Raw genomic sequence first — 23,624 nt, 5'->3', positions numbered from 1 at the left:
CTTGCCAAGGACACTTCGGCATGCAGATGGGGAAGAGTGGGGATTGAACCCTCAATAAATGGGCCAGACTTTTCTGACTTCATACAAGGGGCGTTTCTAGGATTGAAAGAAAGGGGGGGCTCAGCACCCAAGGATGTCGAGTGTTTGCGCGCGCAGCGCGCGCCAATTTTTTTTGGGCTCATTCGGGGCTGCGGATATACATTGTTTCAGACAGTTCATAGATTGGTTCAATCAGAAAGACTGTGATTTTTCTCTGTATCTTTGCTTGCATGCATTCAGTATAAGATCAGAAGAGACAGCATTTCAGGGTTATTGTGAAATTTGACAACACAAATATGAACTTTTCTCAAATAGAGAGAAATAATTTTCCTGCTTGTAAAGGAAAGACGGATATACTAGTTTTGACTAGGGCGGAGCTGTCACCTCTGCTAAAGAATCTTCTTATATCCATCTGGTCAATTAATTGGATGATATAGGCCTACGGTACAATAGCGTTATGAGGGACACTATGACATTTAGTTTTAAATAGCATTAACTGATTATAAACATCAACATTCTATAGGCACTGATATTATTGTTTTAAAATACTAGAGATAGATATTAATGCAAAGAATAGAGAGCTGTCGATAGTTATTTCTTACATTTCAAATTTGCTCGTTCACACTCTTGCTCACTGGAGACATTTTCTAACAAAATAGCTAGCTAGCTAGCTAGCTTAGTGTTAACATAGCTCATTACAATATTCCCTTTCATTTGCCTCAAGTAAACCTAAATTTAAGCAGGTAACAATCGTTAACAACTACAGATAGCCACATTCTGTAACTACCTGTACTTACAATTTCACTCCGTGCATCATTTACTATGAGCTAAACTCCTTGGCTGTAATCCTGCTGTCTTGATGAGAGACGTTACTTGACAGAGTGAGAAAGCCAGCGGCGATGCAGACTCCCCAAGGTCCTAGTGCCCGGTCTTTTATTGTTAAGTATGATGAGAGGCTATTGGATTGTAATTTGAAGGGGGAGAAAACATACAAACCAGAAACTCACTTTTTTTTTTTTAAACCCCAAAAATTATTTGGGGGGGCTGAAGAACATTTTAGGGGGGCTTTAGCCCCCCTAAAACAGGCCTAACGACGCCCCTGCTTCATACCAAGAGGCTCTGGAAATGTTCTTCCAGAAGCCCAGAAAGACACACTGCAGTGACAAAAGCTGCACACTCTGTGGATAACTCCATTCATGTACAGTTCAATGTACAGTTCAAAAATTGTTCAGATGTTATATTGACTGCTGTCATTAAAAGAAACACATAAACATCATGATTCCTTTACGTTTTTGTGTCCGTGTCCGTATCCTCCGTAAAAAGAATGAACTGAAAGAACACACTGGGGAATACACAAGGGACTTACAAGAGATGGAGATAACGCATAGGAATGACAAGTACAAGAGACGGGCATTAATGACAACGAACCAACGGAAGCCCTGAGACTTATATACACAGGGAAGGCAGGGGCAATTTGACACAGGTGGAACACATGAGGACTGGAGCCGACAATCACAAGGGCGGGAAATGGGACAAAGACAGGAAGTCAAGCTGGAAAACACACGTTACATGATATATAAAACATTTAAAACTTATTGGTGAAATTTCCAACAACCGTAGCAGCATCCAACAGGAGTGACATTACGAATAAGAGAAAATGCACAAAGTGGCGATGTGGAAAAGATTTAATATACTTTGTGCAACTGACAGCAGAGGCATGGTAACTGCAGCGATTTTACACAATAATTAACTCTATGAAAACTAAGGTTTCAGTAAGTCTTAAAAATATTATAAATATTCTGCAAATCTGTAATATCATACTCTACTAGGTTCTTATGAAACAATTATGTCTGATGGTAATCTGTCTTTAATTCAGAACCTCACATTTGCATCGCCGCTTGCCCGTCTCCAAAATGTTCACATGCTTGGGTCATAGTTGGTGTGCAGTTACTTTTTAAAGATCCCAGTTATAGCTGCATAAAAAGTGGAATAGTAAAATGAATAGTTCAAACGTAAATATAATCCACACACATTGTCAGTAATTAACAGATATACTGTTCAGTTTAAACAAGGTATACTTACTCAGACATTATTACTGTGTTATTAATGTTGAGAATAACAATATTACACTACAATTCCCAACATTAACAAGAAACCTAAATAATTAATATATTACATTTCTTTAGTACAAAGTGCAAAAATGTTATAAAACATTTAGCATTGTCTTTGATTGATGGTCAGTTTGTTTCTGTGAACTAGTAGTAGCTTTTTTCACGGCTTTTTTCACGGCTTGCACGTCATCACGCAACGCCAGGAGGAGGACCAAACGACGCCAGGAGGACGACCCGACGAGATCCGACCCGACGAGATCCGACCAATCCCTATCCAAGAAGAACCTCTGTCATGGCCAGTATCAATATATAAGCTTTCTGCGTACTCTGCCTCAGCGTCATTTTTCCTGTACAGGATCAGTGGACCATGCATGATCATTTGCTAGACACCGCAGTTTCCTGACCTGTTACCTCTGAATAAACCTGCTTAATCTTAACTTGAGAACGACGCCTCCTGCCTTTGATTTCCACCCGCAACAAAATGGTAGCAGAGGATGGTTTTAGACGATTGGAAGAGCGGAGTGAAAACAACAAGTCGGGGAGGAGGCCGTCTCTCGGACGGGAAAGAACCGTCCTGAAGTGACTTGTATCGCCTTGGGAAACTGATCAAACAGCGCTGTACTATTAAAAGGTGAGCAGAGCCTATTTAATTGAAATCTGCATATTGTCGTAATAGAAAACCCAAATTTTTGATCAGTAGTACTGAGGTGTTTACAAGTTACATATGATAAATTTAACAAAGTAATTAAAATGGTCTGAAAACGCTGTGTATTATGCAATGGTGACGGTTGTATTTTAATAAAGAAGACAAACACTGTAAATAAATATGCCTGATCTCCAGGTTTGTGTTTGAGTAGTAGTTTCAATTTTCACACCAATAAGGTCTCTCACTCTAAAATAAAAACGAAGACAAACACTGTAAATAAATATGCCTGATCTCCAGGTTTGTGTTTGAGTAGTAGTTTCAATGTTCACACAAATCAGGTCTCTCACTCCAAAATAAAAAACGAAGACAAACACTGTAAATAAATATGCCTGATCTCCAGGTTTGTGTTTGAGTAGTAGTTTCAATTTTCACACAAATCAGGTCTCTCACTCCAAAAAAAAAAACGAAGACAAACACTGTAAATAAATATGCCTGCTGTCCAGGTTTGTGTTTGAGTAGTAGTTCAAATTTTACACAAATCAGGTCTCTCACTCCAAAATAAAAAACGAAGACAAACACTGTAAATAAATATGCCTGATCTCCAGGTTTGTGTTTGAGTAGTAGTTTCAATTTTCACACAAAATCAGGTCTCTCACTCCAAAAGAAAAAACGAAGACAAACACTGTAAATAAATATGCCTGCTGTCCAGGTTTGTGTTTGAGTAGTAGTTCAAATTTTACACAAATCAGGTCTCCCACTTCAAAAATAGAAACGAAGACAAAACACTGTAAATACATATGCCTGATCTCCAGGTTTGTGTTTGAGTAGTAGTTCAAATTTTACACACACACTGTAAATAACTATGCCTGATCTGCAGGTTTGTTGTGTGAGCAATAGCTAACTCAAATTCGGTATCCCACTTAAAAAAGACAATGTATATGACAATCAGTGTTGGAGCCCTGACACCACCCAGGGATGGAGGTCACGTGCAACCCGTGGATGTTTTGAGATTGAAATGTCAATTTATATGAAGATTTTAACTGCTCTTACTGCAGCTCTCTCCAATCAGGTCTCCAGGGCCCTGGCGACTGATCCGGAGGAAGCTGCAGAACCGAAGGTAAAAGTAGGTGACTGGATAAGAGTCAAGGTTCACAAGAGAAAGTGGCCAGAACCCAGGTGGACTGGACCGTACAAAGTGAAGGAGGTTACTTCACACTCGGCCCAGGTCAAAGGTAAATCAGGCGCACCTTGGCACCACCTGACACATTGTACCCCAGCACCTTCACCTTCCCGCCCTTTGGCTGAAATAAGAACTGATTTGAATAATGCCACAGGAGCTTTACAAACCAGACACACCATTGTTTCAATTGGGCACAAATAACTGAAGGCTGTTACGAATAAGGATTTGAAAGAGGAAATTACTTATATAAAAATTATTATACTACTATTGATTATATAATATAGAGAGGATGTGAAGTAACTAGTATGAATGGAAGTGTGTGGCTGTTGGACTGAGTGACTGGTAGAAAACCTTGGGGCGCGGCCCTTTGAATCTCAAAAGAGGGAGTCCGGTCTCTGCCCGAAATTAAAAAAAAAATTGGCTTGGGCTGTGAATGTTCGTGTGCTTGTGTGCAGGGAGATAACTCCCAGTGTGGGTGGGAGTAGGAGTGTTTGTGTGTGTGGAAACGAGAGAAATGTCTCAAGGTCAGCTGGCTGACTGAAGACACAGAAAAAACTGACGGAGCGACAAACTGACTGGTAAACGACTTTTTCCTAAACTAGTGGGTGTTATATGCGATTGCCATCTGATAAATGTTGTATGTAAGGGTGGGAGGGGTAAATGTGTTTAGGACTTGCCAAAGAAAGATTAAGACTTGCACAGCAGAGGATGAAAAGGGGGAGGGCCAGAAGCCTTACAGCTTACAACTGGCGTTGACATCATAAGAAGGCTTGGTGTTTGTTTATTTGTTTGTTTTTAATATTGCTTCATTCAGAAGTAAAGAATTCCAGAAGGAATTGTTAAAATTACACTTTTTGGCACAAATTTGTTCTTTCAGATATTTCCAATATATCTATAAGAGGAAAGGAGAAAGGTTTTGGCCTCTAAAGTTCTACATAAAATCCAATCATTTAAATATCTTATTTAGTTTCTACCTGACACAGGTAGTTGGTTGTTGAAATGCTGTTTCATTGACTTTTATTTTCTTAGAGCTAAATAATGTGCTTTCTATATGAGCTGTCTCAATCATATTAGGATGAGAAATTCTAACTTAACTTTAAACTAAATTCTGTGCTGCCTAGAATTAGATATTTCTTTGTTTTCACCTGTAGTTGCTTTAATTCCATATTCAAATCATCCATTAAGAATTTAATAGTCAAGACATGTTAAATCTATTTACAGTTGGAATTTAAACTAGAAGTTTGATTCAACCCCCATGTAACTCTGGAGAGTCCTAAAATAAATATGTTTCACCATTGAAGAAGAATAAATTAAAATCCAGTTAAAGGTCAGAGGTCAAATACACTTTAACTCATAGCCGGTTTCATCTTAAATGAAATGCAGAAACCATAATACAAGGCCCTCTGGTTACACACTTATTTGAATGTCATATCTATAATTAGATTTAAATTTATTTTGGACCCTTTAACTTTCAAACTCTGAAAAGAAGGTTTTTATTTTGTTGTTTTGTTTCACCAGTTATCTTAACATCTAAGGCTCTTAATTTGAAAGGGGATGTTAAGCTCCAATTATTGTTTTTATTTCATCATGAAGGAAATTGTGGCAGAATAACTTTTAAATTGTTTTGAATTGTTTCAGCTGTCAACTCTGAAACGTTTGTCTCACACATTTGTATTTTGTATGTGATTCCTGTTTTATCACAGGACAGTTTGACGTCAAAGCTTCTGAATTATTGTGTTATGGAGCAGTCGAATGAATTTTGGAAAATGGTTTGAACTCAAATTATCAAACACTGTCATATCTGCTGCTCATTGAAATTCAACTTGTTTAACCTTTTATTTTTAATGTCCACTGATTTGGCCGACCACACCTCAAAAGTTTTATGAGATTGTTCAATACCAAAAGAGGGTATGTATGTTTTGATTCGATTATTTAGTTTGTTTCTTTTAATTATAAATTTATATAATCTACTTTAATCTCAATTACGCATCGCAGTAAATTAATAATTTTTCTGTTTGTCTTCCTTTCAAACTCTGGGAACTGGGCTTCATGAATTCCACAACTCACTCCCATCCGGTGTTAACTCCACCTCCTCCACCACGACCGACAATACGCCCTGCGCCTGGCTTGGTACAGTGCAAGCTCAAACACATGGCCTGTTGGCAAGTATTAATTCCACGAAAGGATCTTTACAAGGCTAAGATCCAGATCATTGACTCTTAAAGACTGAAAAAGCCTCACTGACAATTCTTGATAATTTTGTTCTTGGAGCAGATCTGAAAAAAGCTGAAATCTGCACAGCTTGCTCCTGTACCCTGTATGGTCACACAGAAACGAATGGCCCTGGCCCCTTCTACTGGCAGGGAGGGTTATGTGTGTGTACTATGATGGGAAGTTCTTGAAAGACATTTTTTCCAAACTGCCCCTGGTGGCTGGGTGACCAGTGCCCTCTCCACCTCTACGCACCATGACATGACATGGCTGTAAACTCTTGCTGAATAGATCTCTAATGAAGGAAAACGTGCCTCACCCCCAGCTGTTCTGTGGATGCTGAACTGGGGATGGGTGCTGTGGATGCTGAAGGGGAAACTGATGCTGTGAAGCTGAGGATGATGGAGATGACGACGCGACGATGATGATGAGGAGGGGGACAGGGTTGCACTGGATGGGATGAAGGTTGAGGGGTACATGAACTCGCCAGTAAGTGGTCACACCCTAAAGGGGGATTAAGAGAGTCTGGAGGGATTTCAAACTTTTAACTATAGTCTGTGTCTGAACTCTTAAGCAATAAAGATAGGAACAGTTTTAGCTAGATATTATACTTCATACAAATGATTTCAATAACTGTTGCTGCTTAGTGTTAATAATTAACTTTTCTGATATTAAAGGCTTATTTCCTTAGATTCATTAAACTCACACAGAGATCCAGGAACTGTCCTCTCCTGGGGCAAAGTCAGTCTGACATTGTTTGGGTTCATTTTGTTCCGAATGTTTACAGTCAGGTTTGTTTTGAGATTTTTTGTTTGCTGGCTGTGATTCTTTGAATCACAGCTATGTTTTGACGTTTTTGTGTTTTACTGAGTATTAAGTTGGGTTTGTTTTTCTGCCTTGCCCTTTTCTGCCCTTTGCCTTCCCAGTGTTGTCCGCACCTATCAGGTGCGGAAAGGGGGATTTGTTGACAATACACCACTGTTCACACACATACACACACTTTAACGTGTAGTCAGATACACATAGCGTAAACACACAAACATAACACATAGTTCTTCTCCTGCTTCTCAACCTCAGAATGGTTCATACTCCTTAAAAAGGGAGTCTGCCTTAGCGGACAGATAACAGGTTTTCAAACCTCGGGCTTCATGAATCACTTCATTATATTAGTTGTGAGACTCCCTCACACACACACACAGCGGACAGATTAGACTAGAGATTTTCATGCCTTTCTCACAGTTTTCTATGACCTCACTTCACACACACATAAAATAAGCGCACACACGAGGCAATATGCTCATGAACTTTAGTAACCGCGACACGGCTTGCACGTCATCACGCAACGCCAGGAGGAGGACCAAACGACGCCAGGAGGACGACCCGACGAGATCCGACCAATCCCAATCCAAGAAGAACCTCTGTCATGCCCAGTATCAATATATAAGCTTTCTGCGTACTTTGCCTCAGCGCCATTTTTCCTGTACAGGATCAGTGGACCATGCATGATCATTTGCTAGACACCGCAGTTTCCTGACCTGTGACCTCTGAATAAACCTGCTTAATTTTAACTTGAGAACGACGCCTCCTGCCTTTGATTTCCACCCGCAACACACCACTGATGAGGAAAAGTGTCCCCTGCATACAGACAGGTTGTAGAAGCAAGTCACTTCAGAAATGAAGCGAAAACAAATGCAATTGGGGCACACGTATGTTATTTTCAGCAGGAGAATGGTTAAAAATAACTGTCAAATGTAGTTTTCCTGCATTACATATCCAGCACATGCAGTGCAGCAGAACTCACTCAATATTAGCTGCAGTTTGGAAACTGTCCAGTTTTATTATGAAACTCACCCACACAGTGCAGAAGGGACTGGTTGGTAGTTAATAGAGATGAGCCGGATACTCGGCTGAAACGAGTATCCGGTACGGATAAAGCACTTTTGCCGAGTACGATTATAATACAAGTAATCGGAGTCATTATCTGTGCTCGGACTGAATGAAAATCCTCACACAGCGTCACAGCGCTCCTCCCATTCACACACGGCTCTGCTCACTCACTCACAGAACAGCTCTCTGTCTCTCAGTCACTCAGGTTCACTGCGCATCGGGACTGTTCCATAGGCTCAGTCAAGGAAGCAGAAATGATTCGTTCATTTCCCGACTGGGTCTTCGGGTACGAGTCTTTGGAAAATTTTTCACGAGACCTGCATTGGCTCAGTAGAGGAGCGCTGGAGATGCGAGGGACGTTCACTGTCTCCCGGAGAAATTAACAAATGTGTTTCCAGCACAGAAAGACGCGAACCACATCCGTCCACAAGTCACAATGACTGGCCCCGTTATTTTCACTTTACATTCACACCTACTTTACAGTAAAGTAAACCTCTATTAAATACAGTACAACATGACAGTTTGTATGGTTTGAAATTGTCATTTATTATCACACTGGCATTTAATTATCACGGCAAACAATTACACTGCACTAAACTTTATGTGTTAATGTAAAGTGAAAATAACAAAACCAGTCTGTATGACTTGCGAACAAATACAATTCACGTCTTTCCACACCAAAAACACAGAGTGCTCATCTCTCCAGGAGACAGCGAACGTCCCTCGCATCTCACACACACACACACACACACACACACACACACACACACACACACACACAGTGTGGAAATAAATTTAAAAAAAATAAAAATAAAAAAATCATAAAAAAATTTCAAAGTTAAAAAGAAAGTTATGTTGAACCAGCCCACTTCCGGGTTAAATCACACCCACTTCCGGGTTAGGCCCCGCCCACTCCGAGTACGGATACGGATAATTCATATGGTTGACAGATACAGATACAGATAATGCTGTACTCGCTCATCCCTAGTAGTTAATGCCAAGGATCATCCTTCAGCACCTCCTTGTTTTGGGGAAGTTCTAAAAACTGTCTTATCTGCCATTCAAATGTCAAATCATGCATGATAACAATGGCACATGTCAGGAAGCTTCTTCACTTCCATATTTATAGTTTGGATATTCTCCGTATTTACATCTACATTTCTCTGAGCTAAAATAAGCAATGCTCCAAAAAAATAAATTCGGAAGAAAGGAAAGGTGTGTGAAACAGAAGGTAAAAGAATCATGCTTGTATCTCAGCAATGCAAAGTGCTACAGTAGGTCATGCATTCAAGATCGGTAGGGATATACCTGGTACGGTGTGCCAACATGTCTAGCAAGATGGAATAAAAATAATGTGAAAGTAGTAAAGGTTAATCTGCAGAGAGAAGCACAGATGTAGTTTAAGGCAATTTTATGTATTTAGAACAATTCATATCCGTGAACGCGATGCAAAGGGCTTTCAGTGACGAATTTAAAATACAAAAGAAAAGAGAACAGCACAAAACATGTATATGGAAGTATAAAGACATTTTCCTTTAACACAGATATGTAGTTTGAAGTGGCTTTGAAGGTTGTTTTTTTTGCACCATGATGCAAAGTAACAAAGAACCCATTCAGACCCGGTATTAACATCCGACCTGAGGGATCTGAGTAGTTGTCAGTGGCTGTCAGTGTTAAGAACATGAATAAACTCATCTGAACAATATGAACATGTGGCCATTTAAATTCTGCTGTGTGAACTAAAAGTGTCCAGGGCCACATATGAAGGACTCTCAGCTACTACTTAGCCAACATACTCTGACAAACTAGTTTCACAATGAATCAAACGTGTTTTTTCTCTACACAGTGACCCATTTGTTAACTTGTTTCTGGTAAGACTTTTTTTTAACTAGTGTTATTATATGTTTGTGTGGGTGAAGTAATATGATTAATGCAATAACAATTTGCATACTTGTAAGTCTGAAAGCAAGTATTTATCAGCCAATTTGAAATAGAATCTACTTGCTAGTTATCCATAAGTAAGTACATTTACTAATTTATGTTTGAATTTGTAGTGGCATGATGTGTATGAGAAAATTGTTTGTTTTTGTGTGTGTGTTTGTCTCTTTGTACAACCTCCAAACCCTCAGATGAAATACTATCCTTTCTTTCTGCCTCAAGACAATATGAGCATATGAGCATGGCTGGTAGTCATAAATCAAAAGGAAAACAAAGCAGAGAAATAAGGACAGGAAGAGAGTCAGGGGATAGAGAGCCAAGGAGAGAGAGAATTGAGAGTAGAAAAAGTCGCTGAGGGGAGAGGAGGAGAGGGAAAGGTGAAGGATAGGAAGGAAAGTGAAAATGCAGATTGAGGGAAGGCTGGTGTGTGTGTGTTTGACTGAGCAATATGCAATTTCTTCCAGTGCAGTCTTTACAGGTAGTCTGAAAACAAATGCAACCCAAAATAATATATGTCTATTCCTATGATCATTTGGGTGTTTTAAATTTGAATATATTCTTCCCTCTGTATTATTTCTGTAATACCAACATATGTCAAATGTTCTCTTTTATACAAATCTATCACTGGACTAAAGAAGGTTATATTTGGGTGTGATTTTCATATAAGCCATTACTGTTTTCTGCCACACCCCACACATGGTTTAACATATCATTGATGTATTTTGTATTTCATTTATGTGTGAAATAATCTAAAACAAAGATAAACTACTTTTTGTCCAAAATTGTATAATGTAAGTCACATAAATGAATGATCCGTCTAGGTCGTTCTAGTTTTCTACGGTTCACTTGAGGTGTCTACATTTCCCAAATGTATTAAGTATGTAGAAGTGTAAAGAATGAGTCTCTACCAGTAACGGCATTAAAAACAGGAAGCACAACCACCTGGGCCCTTGGGCTCTATTTTGTATTGATGCAGGGAACACAGTGGATCGTAGCGTTGCATCAGAAAACAGGTATTTTCTTGGAGCCAGATGAGATGATTTCCTCAGCTGCTCCTGTTTGGTATTTTGATGATTCACCATGTTCCTCGTGGGAAGAGAGATGGTGGTAATGCAATTTTGGAGCCAAAGAAGCTCAGCACACTTTTGATTGGTAACAATTAGTTATCTTCATTGGTGAATGGACACTTATAGAGATTTGAAAAGATCACACCTAGCAACATTGTTGTATTTAGTTTAAGGCATCAATGCTAACAGGGCAAGGTAAAGATTACAGAGATATTTTCACTAGCTCTGTAATCCATTAATTGCACACTTTAATCCTAAAACTGCCTGTTTGTACAGGTGCTGTTCTCTTGTCCTGCGTTAATGCTTTGGAGCTACTTCAGAATTCTGTGACTCAAACAGTTCTACAATATACTCTCCCTTTTGACTGTTTGTGTGCTGGACGTTGTCTGCAGAGCTTTTTCTAAACAGTCTATTGTGCAAAACAAAGCCACCAACTGACTGCTACTGAAAGCTGGTCGCATGTTTATTAGGGCCCGAGCACAGACATCAAAGGTGTCTGGTTTAAAATGTATTTATATCGCAAATTGCACAACATTCAACACTGCACATGCCAAGTGTGAAGCCGATAAGAATATCAATTTGTGAGATATGCATTGAACATATACACAGATGTTTGTGAAATTAGTAGGTTGATTACTTTTTAGAAAATTGCATTAAGTTTCATAAATTTTCCACGTAAAAACACTGACAAAAAATTATCAAAAGAGTTGAGGTTACTAAAGTCTCTAATTTATAAAGAGTGGTAATGTATTCTTTCAGATTTTTTTACCCTAACTGGCCAACACCGAATAGTTATTCAATAATCTAAGTGAGCTAGCGATTTGTTTGCAGCCCTAGTATTGCTGTGAAAGTATAAATTGTGACAGTTACATTAATTACTGGTCAGTGGACTGTTGAAATACTGAAGGTGTGGACATGATTTCCAGTGGCATTTTTACGTTTGGCTTTAGATCAATAAAACCACCAACAACAGAATTTCATGCCTTGTGAGAATCTGTTGCTTACACAGAATTACAAGTCAAACACAAACAGTTCAACTAAATCATGTTATTTGTCAGAGGAAATCTGTTAAGATGTTACATGTCTGACAGCCATGGAACAGATCTATTACCATGAAAAATACACCAATGATCTCTGTATGTGTTCAAATACGTACACTAAAGACTCACAAGGAACCACACAATCCTGGATGCAGACTCACAAACACAGGCATAATAGATGGAGGGCATTATCAGTGTGTCCTTTCTCTGCCAGCTGTATATTCATGAGACGAGATTGGAGAGACGGAACAGAATTACAATACCTTTATACACACACATACATACACAGCAGTGACTTAGTAATTGTGAATGCTTGAAAAGACACAGAGCTCTTATTTCTGTCATGCGGCTGGTCCTGTGGTGGAGGCTGTTTGAGAGTCTGGCAAATAAACTAAGCTCAAGATGAAGGGTCTATAACCTGTGACTGTACACAATCTTAGATGTCATCAGCTGTTTAATGGAAAATGTGTTGTTTGGTAAAAAGCAGAAATTCCATTTCTTATGGCAATTGTTAATCAAGCTTTGTTTAGAATGAAAACGTTTGTTGAACTGTCTGTTGTGTCTCACTTGTTTAACACATACACACAATAATTTGTGATGTTCAAGATTTATCCTATATGATATAAATGATCAAATATGCATCCCATTTTTATAATTCCCCTTCTGTTGTCCTGGAGTTTTAATTTTACCAATTTCACCAACCACATTATTAAATGTCCCCCTCTGCCCATCCATACAGACACAGAAGCAGTCATAAAGATAAAGAGAGAGAGAGGGGGGGGGGGGTTACATACTCTCCCCATAGGCTTGAGTGGAGAATAGGTAATTTACCATCGACACCCTACATTGAACGGAGCAAACAGTGGAGAGTTCTTGAAGATAGATGACATTAAATTAATAATTGAAGTGGAGAGGTAGTACAGTGAGCTGTATGATCCTCGGCACATGTTGTATAAAGACAACATTAAAAAGGGCAGATGCTGGGACACCGTTGCAGTTAATGACAAATATCAGCTGTATGTGTGATCACGGAGAGGAATTGCAGGATGACCGCCGCGGAGTTAAGAGTGTCCGGTGTGACCAGCCAAGCGCCGGCGCACTAGGGATTAGCGCTTACGCGTCGCTTCAGCGTCCGGTGTAAACCCGGCGTAAGTGTCACATTTTGCTGACAAAGGAAGAACAAACTCCGAGACAGACTATTCGATTCAGCACTGAAGCTACAGTAGATTAACTTCATATGGTTTCCTATCAACATCCGCTACCAGCATACATGACAGCTGTAGTGAAGGGTTGCATCCCACTCACTGTTGCAACTACTCACCCTGATACTGTGGCTGTGAGACAGATATTATAGCAGATAAGCTACATTTCATAGTTATCTGATGGAAGAGTAGAATTCTGGCTTTAAGTGAAAACTATATTTGTCCCTTAGCACATTAGGTGTAAATCTTGTTAACCATTATTGGGAGACTTGTAAAAATCTCAATGGCTCAGTGTGACCCACTGTATGCAAGTGTGTGGAACTGCGAGATCATTAAACTCTGAGGGTTCATAAATTTGAAGTTCCTTCACAATTTCGTCTGAATGAGGTTTCAGCTTTTTAGCCTTAGCTCACTCACCACAAAACCTGTCTGTGTGATGATGTGAAAGCTGCTGGTTGGACACAATTCTCAGCTGATTTCTCATTAACCTCATTACGTTCGGCTGCATGTTTCGAGCTGCTACAAACTAGCCTTTGTCAACACTGGCTTGTCTTTTACTTAAACAAGAAAATGACAATGTCCATTTGTCTTTGACAACATATACTTTTCTAATCATTCATCAAAATGCTTGTCAGTGATGACACATGAGAGCTTTATGCATTTCATTAAACCTGTCGACGACCTGACACACATTACTTTCTTCTATAGCAGAAATAAATGCTTTCAATAGACATCATATTACTGAGTACCGTTAAAATGTTAAGATTTAATTGAGTCTTGATATAAAAACAAAGCAAAGGAATGAATGAGGAGAATCAAAATGTTGCATTGAACATGCAGTAATCATAATGTCCAGGCTGCACTGGATATGTTAGTGGCACAATGGCATCGCAAAACGTCACCAATGTTTTCATGTTAGAGCAGACTCACTGTCTGTGTCTCAGCTGAGGTCTCACTTGTTTTCTGCAAGTAGACAATTTTCAGTTTTGATTATGACCTCTTTGTGTTTTTCGTGTCTATTCCTGTGTTTATGTTTGTATTCAACCGGTACCTGTGTTTCATGGTGTCCCACAGTGTTTAGATTTATGTTTTCTCCCTGTGTTCTGTTCCGTTTTATTTTGTAGTTCCTGCTCCTTGTGTTTTCTATCTTCACTTCCTGTCTTTATCCTGTTTCCTGCCCTCGTGATTGGCTGCACCAGTCCTCATGTGTTCCACCTGTGTTCAATTGCCCCTGCCTTCTCTGTGTATATAAGTCTCTGTGCTGCCCTTTGTCCTTGTTGGTTCGTCGTCATTCATGCTTGTCATTCCTGTGTCTTCTCTCTGTCTCCTTCTTTCATAGGCTCCTAGTGTTTTCCCCAGTGTGATTTATGTTTTTCAGTTTATGTTTTTTTGAGATCTCCTTGTAGTTGTTTTTTTCTGTTTAGTCTGATTTTGCAACGAGAATCACAAAACAAGCTGAATCGAGTGACAGAAAATCCTCTGTTCACCTGACACATATCACTTTACAAGAGGAAACAGCTCAGTGGTAATATCGGAGTCCGCTGTGTTCTGTCTGACTGTGAGAGGACTTATTTGATTAGCTGTCAGCATTACAATATCACACTGTTTCTCTAAAGTGAAGAGTGCAGACCCAGTGGTGGTCTCTGTTGTACGCTGCACAATTAACACTGACATCATGTAATCTGGAACCCTTATTGTATAGCCTTTGCTGCCTTTTTCTAGCCAGTATGGATTGTGCTGGTTGAAGGGTGAATGAACAGCCAGATCACTGGGCCCATGAGGAGAAAAGGAGCAAGGGATACACGTGAAATTGGTTAAGAGGGAGGAACAGACTCCATTGACACCGTGCTGACCCCAGACCTGACTAATGACATGAGCCAGGGGGATTCATTAACATTACAGAACTCCACTTTTCATCTAGTAGCATCGGCAGTGGAAGAACAATTGAGTGTGACCAATTTGCAGTGTGTGCAACATGATTTTTACTGTATTCCCAAGAGGGGAGCAAAATGTCTCTGTCTCTCACACTCTACTCACCAGGGATGATATACAAAAACCTAGCCGAGCTGTAGCACGTCTACTCTACTTTCATTTGAGCGTGTTTATACAGGAAAAGGACAGATTTTCGATGCAACACTTTTAGTTTAAAATATAATTTTCTTTAATCTGCATAAGGTAGCTTTGTTCCTGTCAGACTGCTGTTTGGTGTAAGATGACGTGTCTCTTTCGTAACTCAAGGAGTCTGTAATGAAGTGAATCTTTAGGGAAGGTTGTACGTCTGATCTCTTATCTCGCTCCCTCTAATCATCTCCACCTCTGTCCCCTTAGTTTTCTGCAGTTACCAGTCGAACTTCAGTGAATAGAAACACACACAATGTAGTTATGTTTTGTAAGTTAGTACAAATTTGAAATTTGGATGATTAATAAAACTTAATTGCTGATCAGCCAACATGGAAATTTAATCACCTTTCAGTTGTAATTTTAAGATTTTCGTAACTTTAAACCATTGTGTTGATATATATAATATATATTATATATATATCAGGGGTTTTCAATACAAATTCAGTAGAGATCAGTTTCTCCAGCAAAGGTCAGGAACATCATAAACTACCATTATGATTCCGTGCAATATAAATGGAAGAATTAAATGTATCAACTACTCCATGTGATCAACTAAAATAAAAGATAATATATTTTAAAAACATTAATTGTAAAAAATAATGTATATAAATAATTTATACACCATACTGGTGTTGTACTGCCCTGTCGAAAGAACACCCACATAAGAGTTTTGCTATTTATCTTTCTCTTTTTAGAGAACGCCACTTGAGGTTACTTCTCCTAATTTCCTCTGACTCACGTATCACAACCACTTCAGTCAGAATGCTCAGTGGAATTCACTGACTTGTTTGACTTAGCAGTGTCACTTGAGATGATTTACAATGCATGCATTTGGACTGAGTTCCCTGGGCTGCTAACCAGTATCGTAAAAATGAAAGGCTTTGTCAAGATTTGACAAATCTCAATGGTTTATCGGTTATAGTTCCAAATCCAGACCACGGTCCGCCCTATTAGTGATCCTTGATCTCTAGTCATTTATGAGAACATCACATTATATTCAAATTTGACTTGAAAGGAGGTTATTTACACTGTTTTAAGCTTAAAAGTCCACCAGAAGTAGCTAAGCTAGATGACGTTACCATTTCCGACGGTTCTTTTAATGAACATTGTCGGAAGATATCAGTGGATATTTAGGCTTAAAACAGTGTAAATGGCCTCGTTTTGACTTAAATTTGAATGTCAGGGCTTGCGTACACTTGGATGACACCACACATGCAGTATGGAGGCATGCTATGTGTTTTTAACAGTGTTATCTGTTTGTCAGATAACACTGTTATCTGTCCACAGCTGTATCAGGGCTGTGTTAAAAATGCTAATTGTGCATTTCCTATCGCAATGAAAAGCGTTCAAGAAATGCAGGATGGCATTTTTCGTGAGCCACCTGTAGCAATAATTTAATCGAATTAACCAAAACATCCTGGAATGAAAGGTTTGTTAATGATCACCATTTCCTGTGAGTTTCCTTAGCATGTGAAGTCTACTTGAATCCCCCATGGAAACAGCGTTGTCCTGAAAGAAGCTTAACAGATGAGACAGACAGGACATTTGATGGACAATCATAGGCCAAACTTATCAAGCATCGTGTACAAACACTCCGTCTCCACTCGTTTTTTTTTTTAAGTTTCATCAGCACCGAAATTTGCTATTTTAGGTAGCAACCTATAGAGCTAATTCTCTTTATTTACATGTCAGTACTCTAATAACCTTTGTTCTCCAGCATGATAATGTTTTCTAAAGAACTTTGGGGGAGAGTGTGATGAAGGGGAGGACAGAGGGAGAGACATGCAGAGAAACCCAACCTGACTGATCAATGAAGGGTTTGTATTTATTGCTGGGATGCTTTATGTAATGTCTTCTTCCAGGAAACACTGGCCACAGAGACCGTCTGGGAGGAAGATATCCACCTCATCTTTATCCGACATCTATCAATCCTTCAGGGTCTGTCAGACAAAACTGTCTAAATCAGTGGGAGAAGAGTCAAAGGGATACGTGGACTCAGTTTTCAAATTGCCATTCTGCTTTGTAAAATTACACTGAGAAGTTCAGATTTAATATTAAAAGGCAACATTGTTGAAAATATGCTTGAGAAGATTGATACCTGTTTTCATTTTTATGTACTACACATTAACATTTAGAAAAATATGGGAACAATTAGCCTGGCTCTATGTATTAACCTTATCCAATCAACTACCATCTCCAGGCCGAAATCACACTTTTTTTATTTTACGTTTTGGTTGTATGGATTAACAAATTAGATTAAGATTAATTATTAGACAATAAAGTTAGGGAGTTTAAGGTGAGGGTAAGTGATTGTTTTGCTATTGACTGTATGTAAATTAACTGACATGTCTACTCCCCAGCACTATTCATACATTGCCCGATGTCATTTGGGGTCAGAGTCTGCGTAATAATGATTAAAGAGCCAGGTCCCGCCCATACTACTGAGACAGTCACAGGTTAATGCAGGTTTAAAGGTCAGCATAAAAAAATCTGACCTTCAGTATGACTATGGAGCCTGTACCTGTATTAACTCAGTGTAAATGCCAGTATCACACAAGACTGTCAGTTTGCCTCCGGCTGATACAGAGCCACAAAGGAAGGTCTGCATAATATGACCTTCTGCCACTCAGTTAACCCTGAGCTGAATATCTGACAATGTGATCACTGTCCGTTTAAATTCAACAAGCCAAACAAGGTTATTTTCAACTTATTATAACTGTTTTGCTTACTGTCACCCCCTATACCTGCTCGAGCAAAACAATGTAAATTTGGACATGCCTCATACAGCTCCAGTTCAAATTACACGCACAAACAATTTCAAGCAGTGGTGAATCTATGATTTTCCTAATTAAGGGACCATAGAGGGGCCAAAATTTACACAGAGGGACCAATTATACGTCCAACATCCATGCACAGCTCCTGATTCCGTGAGGTCCAAATTTATATAATTTCTTGTGGACTGTTAGTTTTTAAGCTTTAAGCAAAACCAACATTATTGAATGCATATTGATTGTTACTTGTTCATCACACTATGTACTTCTAAAAATCTTCATCAAATCAACATATTGATTGTTGGTATGGGAGTTGGTGACGATGGGTACACTTCAGGGGTAAAACCGATTTCAGCTGAGGCCAGTGCCTCCCCAGCTCCACCCTTGGATCTTGCCCCTGATTTCAAGCACTTGTTTCTCAGTCCAACAAAAAGTAAACGCATAAATAAGACATCTGAAATTACCAGAACTACTGACTGCATAACTGTCTTCTAAGGAAAACTCAAAAAGCTAAAAGCAATGGGAGATTATTCTGTGGACTAATATTTGAACGATCACATGTCAGTAAACAGACAAGGAGCTAAAGCAAATCAAAAAAATAACACTAAAAGAATGAAAGCAGAAAAAAGCAACGTACTTCAGGAAATTAGTGGTGGTTCCTGTACCCACTGTTCTCCACAGGCAGCAGAGGAAAACAGTGAGAGATTTTGATGCCATACTTAGAAAGTATGTGAGGGTAATTCCTGCTGTGTAACTACAACAAATTAATCCAAAGCACTTAAACCTTGTGGTCCTGCTGTTTTATCTCCACAAAATTGGACGAAAGGAACTGCAGAACTCAGGCTGACCAAACACTCAGTTTCATCAAAGTAAGGTATAAAAGACCAATTACAGTGTCTGTTAACCATTAGCAATAAACAGTAGCATTTCCTCGACCCATTATGATCTGACATTACAAGAGTAGCTGATAAAACAATGTTAGACTATTATCCACGGGGGAATCAAGCCAATCAACCACAAATAAAAGATGATCTTTTAATGCAAACTGCACCTCTGTCTGAGCAAATCATGCCGATGCTTGCAATTCCCAAAACATCCAGGAGCTTAAGGGAGACTGCGTTCATTACCATGTCCGTCTCTAGATACGTCCAGAGAAAATCAAGGTCACCAATGTAGGAGTCAAGGGGAATAAAGTAGTCCGGAGATCTCTGGCTTTGTGCACCTCTCGGCGTGCGTTTTATTTCACAAACATTTCAGGCCAAAGAGAACTCCCTGGCATCACCAAAACATGCGCTTTTAACCACTTCCAGTGCCCTTGTTACCTTGGTAACCCCACATCTCCTTACAGGGTGTGTAAGCATGCAAACCACATAGTGCAATCAATTAGTGTCAACCGATGTAACAGTCTTTGGTGAATTCTGTCTTATCACATGTCCACTACACCTCAGTATTTAATGTGTTTTGCCACAGCTGGAGTCCTATAAGCAGCAAATGCATTAGTCAATGAAAATGAAAACTAATTTATGCAGAATTTATGTACAAAAAGAGTTGGATCGATTTTATTCTGCAACACATTGGACAAACACAGTTTGCAGAATCAATGGCAAGTTGGTCAAAAGTCTGTTCTGAACTACAGCGTAAGATTGTTTGCTACTGAAACATACAGTGATCGTTTAGTTGCACAATTTGTTTAAGAAAGATACAGGTGTAAATAAAATGTAAAAAGGTAACATCAATTAGAAAAAAAAATCCTCTTAAAAGGTTTTGTTATAGTGGGTTACAGTCAAAATAAATGTAATTATATCATTATCACATGCAACCAATCAACAGGTCACCCTGGTATAGCTCCACATGCAGTTTTAATGGTGGCATCAGCTACTTTCTTCCTGTGTATACGTTCAGTTAGACGAGCATTCCTGCACAATAAAGACAAATACACTTTCTTTAGATACTGTTCTTCATGCTGGTCGAAGCCACAACATAATATTACAAAACACTGTTTTATATGTGCAGCTTAAAAACTAGAGTCAGACACTTGAATTGTAATATGTGAGCAGATTGGAGCAATTAAAACAGCTAAAGCTAAACCGAAGACAGTAGGTGTCCCCGTATTAAATGACACTGACTGGGAGAATAATAAAAGGATTGTCTCATTGCTCAAAATGACCTTAGCAGCTATGCACCTTCATTGAAGCATAATGTACACTTCAGTTTCAAAATCTTTTGAAACTTTCCTCACTTCAATGTACAGAATAAAAACAAATGGCCTCATCTTTGAAAGAAAAAAATTCAGTTTAAAAGTACAGGTAAAATGCACATATCTGTAAATTAGTCAGTTCAGCAATATTGGCTTAAGGCCGATATATGCTACTCTGTTTTGACGAATACTGACACATTGGAACGACGTGGAACGCCCTGTCCGAGCACCTTGGAGAGCTCTACGTATACCTCTGATTTTTCTAACTATACAGGTGCATCTCAATAAATTAGAATATCATGGAAAAGTTTGTTTATTTAGATAATTAAATTCAGAAAGTGAAACTCATATTATATAGATTCATTACACACATATTGAAATATTTCAAGGGTTTATTTCTTTTAATGTTGATTATGGCTTACAGCTGATGAACTCAAAATTCAGTATCTCAGAAAATTAGAATATTGTGAAAAAGTTCAATATTGTAGACTCACGATGTCCCACTCTCATCAGCTTATTAACTCAAAACACCTGCAAAGGTTTCCTGAGCCTTTAAATGGTCTCTAAGGCTGGTTCAGTAGGATACACAATCATGGGGAAGACTGCTGACTTGACAGTTGTCCAGAAGATAGTCATTCACACCATCCACAACGAGGGCAAGCCACAAAAGGTCATTGCTAAAGACGCTGGCTGTTCAGAGTGCTGTATCCACGCATATTCATAGAAAGTTGAGTGGAAGGAAAAAGTGTGGTAGAATAAGGTGCACAAGCAATAGGGATAACCGCAGCCTTGAGAGGATGGTGAAGCAATGGCCATTCAAGAATTTGGGGGAGATTCACAAGGAGTGGACTGAGGCTGGAGTCAGTGCATCAAGAGCCACCACGCACAGACGTATCCAGGACATGGGCTACGCCTGTCGCATTCCTCGTGTCAAGCCACTCCTGAACCAGAGACGACGTCAGAAGCGTGTTACCTGGGCTATGGAGAAAAAGGACTGGACTGTTGCTCAGTGGTCCAAAGTCCTCTTTTCAGATGAAAGTAAATGTTGCATTTCATTTGGAAATCAAGGTCCCAGAGTCTGGAGGAGGAGTGGAGAGGCACAGAATCCAAGTTGCTTGAAGTCCAGTGTGAAGTTTCCACAGTCGGTGATGATTTGGGGAGCCATGTCATCTGCTAGTTTTGGTCCACTGTGTTTTATTAAGTCCAAAGTCAACGCAGCCGTCTACCAGGACATTTTAGAGCACTTCATGCTTCCTTCCGCTGACAAGGTTTATGGAGATGCTGATTTCACTTTCCAGAAAGACCTGGCACCTGGCCAAACTGCCAAAAGTACCAATACATGGTTTAATGACCATGGTATCGCTGTGCTTTATTGGCCAGCAAACTCGCCTGACCTGAACCCCATAGATTGTCAAGAGGAATATGAGAGACACCAGCCGATCTGAAGGCTGCTATCAAAGTAACCTGGGCTTTCATAACACCTCAGCAGTGTCACAGGCTGATCGCCTCCATGCCACGCCGCATTGATGCAGTAATTCATGCAAAAGGAGCCCCGACCAAGTATTGAGTGCATATATATATATATATGAACATACTTTTCAGTAGGCTGACATTTCAGTATTAAAAATCTTTTTTTTTTATTGGTCTTTTGTAATATTCAAATTTTCGGAGAGCCTACGGATGCTCCTTGGCCCGCTAACAACATAATTTCCGAACCTTAGCTCCGAGACACACAAAAGCCAGGAACCATTTTTGATGACTCACTACATAGACAAAAGGCCAGGAGCCAAGCTGATATGTAAGATTAGGATCTGATGTATGAAATTCACCTGAATATAACAGGTAGGATCATCAGGTCGTTATCAGGTCGACTGGGTCCAAGTGCCACAGGACCGCTCCTTCTGGCATTAAAGAGTTACATCAAATCATTTCTCACACCTATAGCTGAATAGGTGTTCATACAGCCTGCTGTTTAAACAGGGCTGATTATATGCCAAGACACTATGCTGCTTCAATGCACTTTGTAAATAGTGCTCTAGTATTGTTTGAATAGTTTGTGTTTTGCACCATGTTTTTATGCAAAGTAAGGACAAAAACACACCAAAAACCTTTTGAGACAGTTGAGATTTTTTATTTACTCTTCTAAAAGCCAGCGTATCAGGTAAGATCATCAGGTCAAGAGTGCCACGCGACTGTCGTTCTGCTATGGAACCGCTCCCTCAGACGTTAGAACTGCATCAAGTCGTTCCTCACACCCATTGCGGCTCTGGTGGAACGGCTCCTTGATATCTGTGGTGCCTGTGACAGATTGTTGTAGCCACTCACAAGGCTGTACCGTTCTTCTCCCTGGTCGGATTTGCCCCTGATAATACAACAAAAAAACAATACATGCAGAGTGTTTCTGAATAGAACATGGTTGCACCACCATCACGCATGAGATACTACCTTCTGTCAAATCTCATGCAACGTGCAATGCAATTCATTATTATGGTTATATAATGGATGCATGATGTTGTTGTGCAGGGGAAAGGCAGCATCCGCAATGTTGTGCAATAGTAGTAGACTTGATGTTGGCTAATTATTAATAATCATGAAATATGATTATTAAAACTGATAACGCTATCTATAAGAATAGTTAAATAAAATTATCAATTAAGAATGATACAATCTGTAATTATTACTTATCGTCGCGGGGCACCACCCTGGTTACAGGGACCAACAAGTCAATCTATAAATATCAGTCTCAGTTGATAAAAGTTAAATTAATAATTATATAAAACGATGAAGGGTTTTACATTCTAGCACAGGCTATCATAATCCAGCTGTATTCACATACACATGCACAAATAATCACAGAATACAGATACTTTAATTACAAAAGGATTTATTAAAAAAAGGGGAAATAAGGTTAATGTTATTCAATGATTCTTCAGTTAACAAACTCCAATATTTCAAAGATAGCAGCAGCACTTATCACAATTTAGAACACACATGTAAAACCTATGGTCTATGTATGTCTGTGTGTGAGAGCGAGCGGAGGGAGTGGCAATGACGTAATGACGCAGTCACTTGGTGACGTAATCTGGTAGAATTCAAGATGGTGGTAGAATCACGTTATTCAAAATGGAACCTATGTTAATGACAACATGAGGCCAAAGCCCACAATGGCGGTCGCCACGTGAATTAAAACAAAGTGATTTTCAGTCAAAGATTT

Source organism: Limanda limanda, chromosome 12 (genome assembly GCF_963576545.1).
Source record: "Limanda limanda chromosome 12, fLimLim1.1, whole genome shotgun sequence".
Lineage (NCBI taxonomy): Eukaryota > Metazoa > Chordata > Actinopteri > Pleuronectiformes > Pleuronectidae > Limanda > Limanda limanda.
This window is presented reverse-complemented; position numbering follows the sequence as displayed.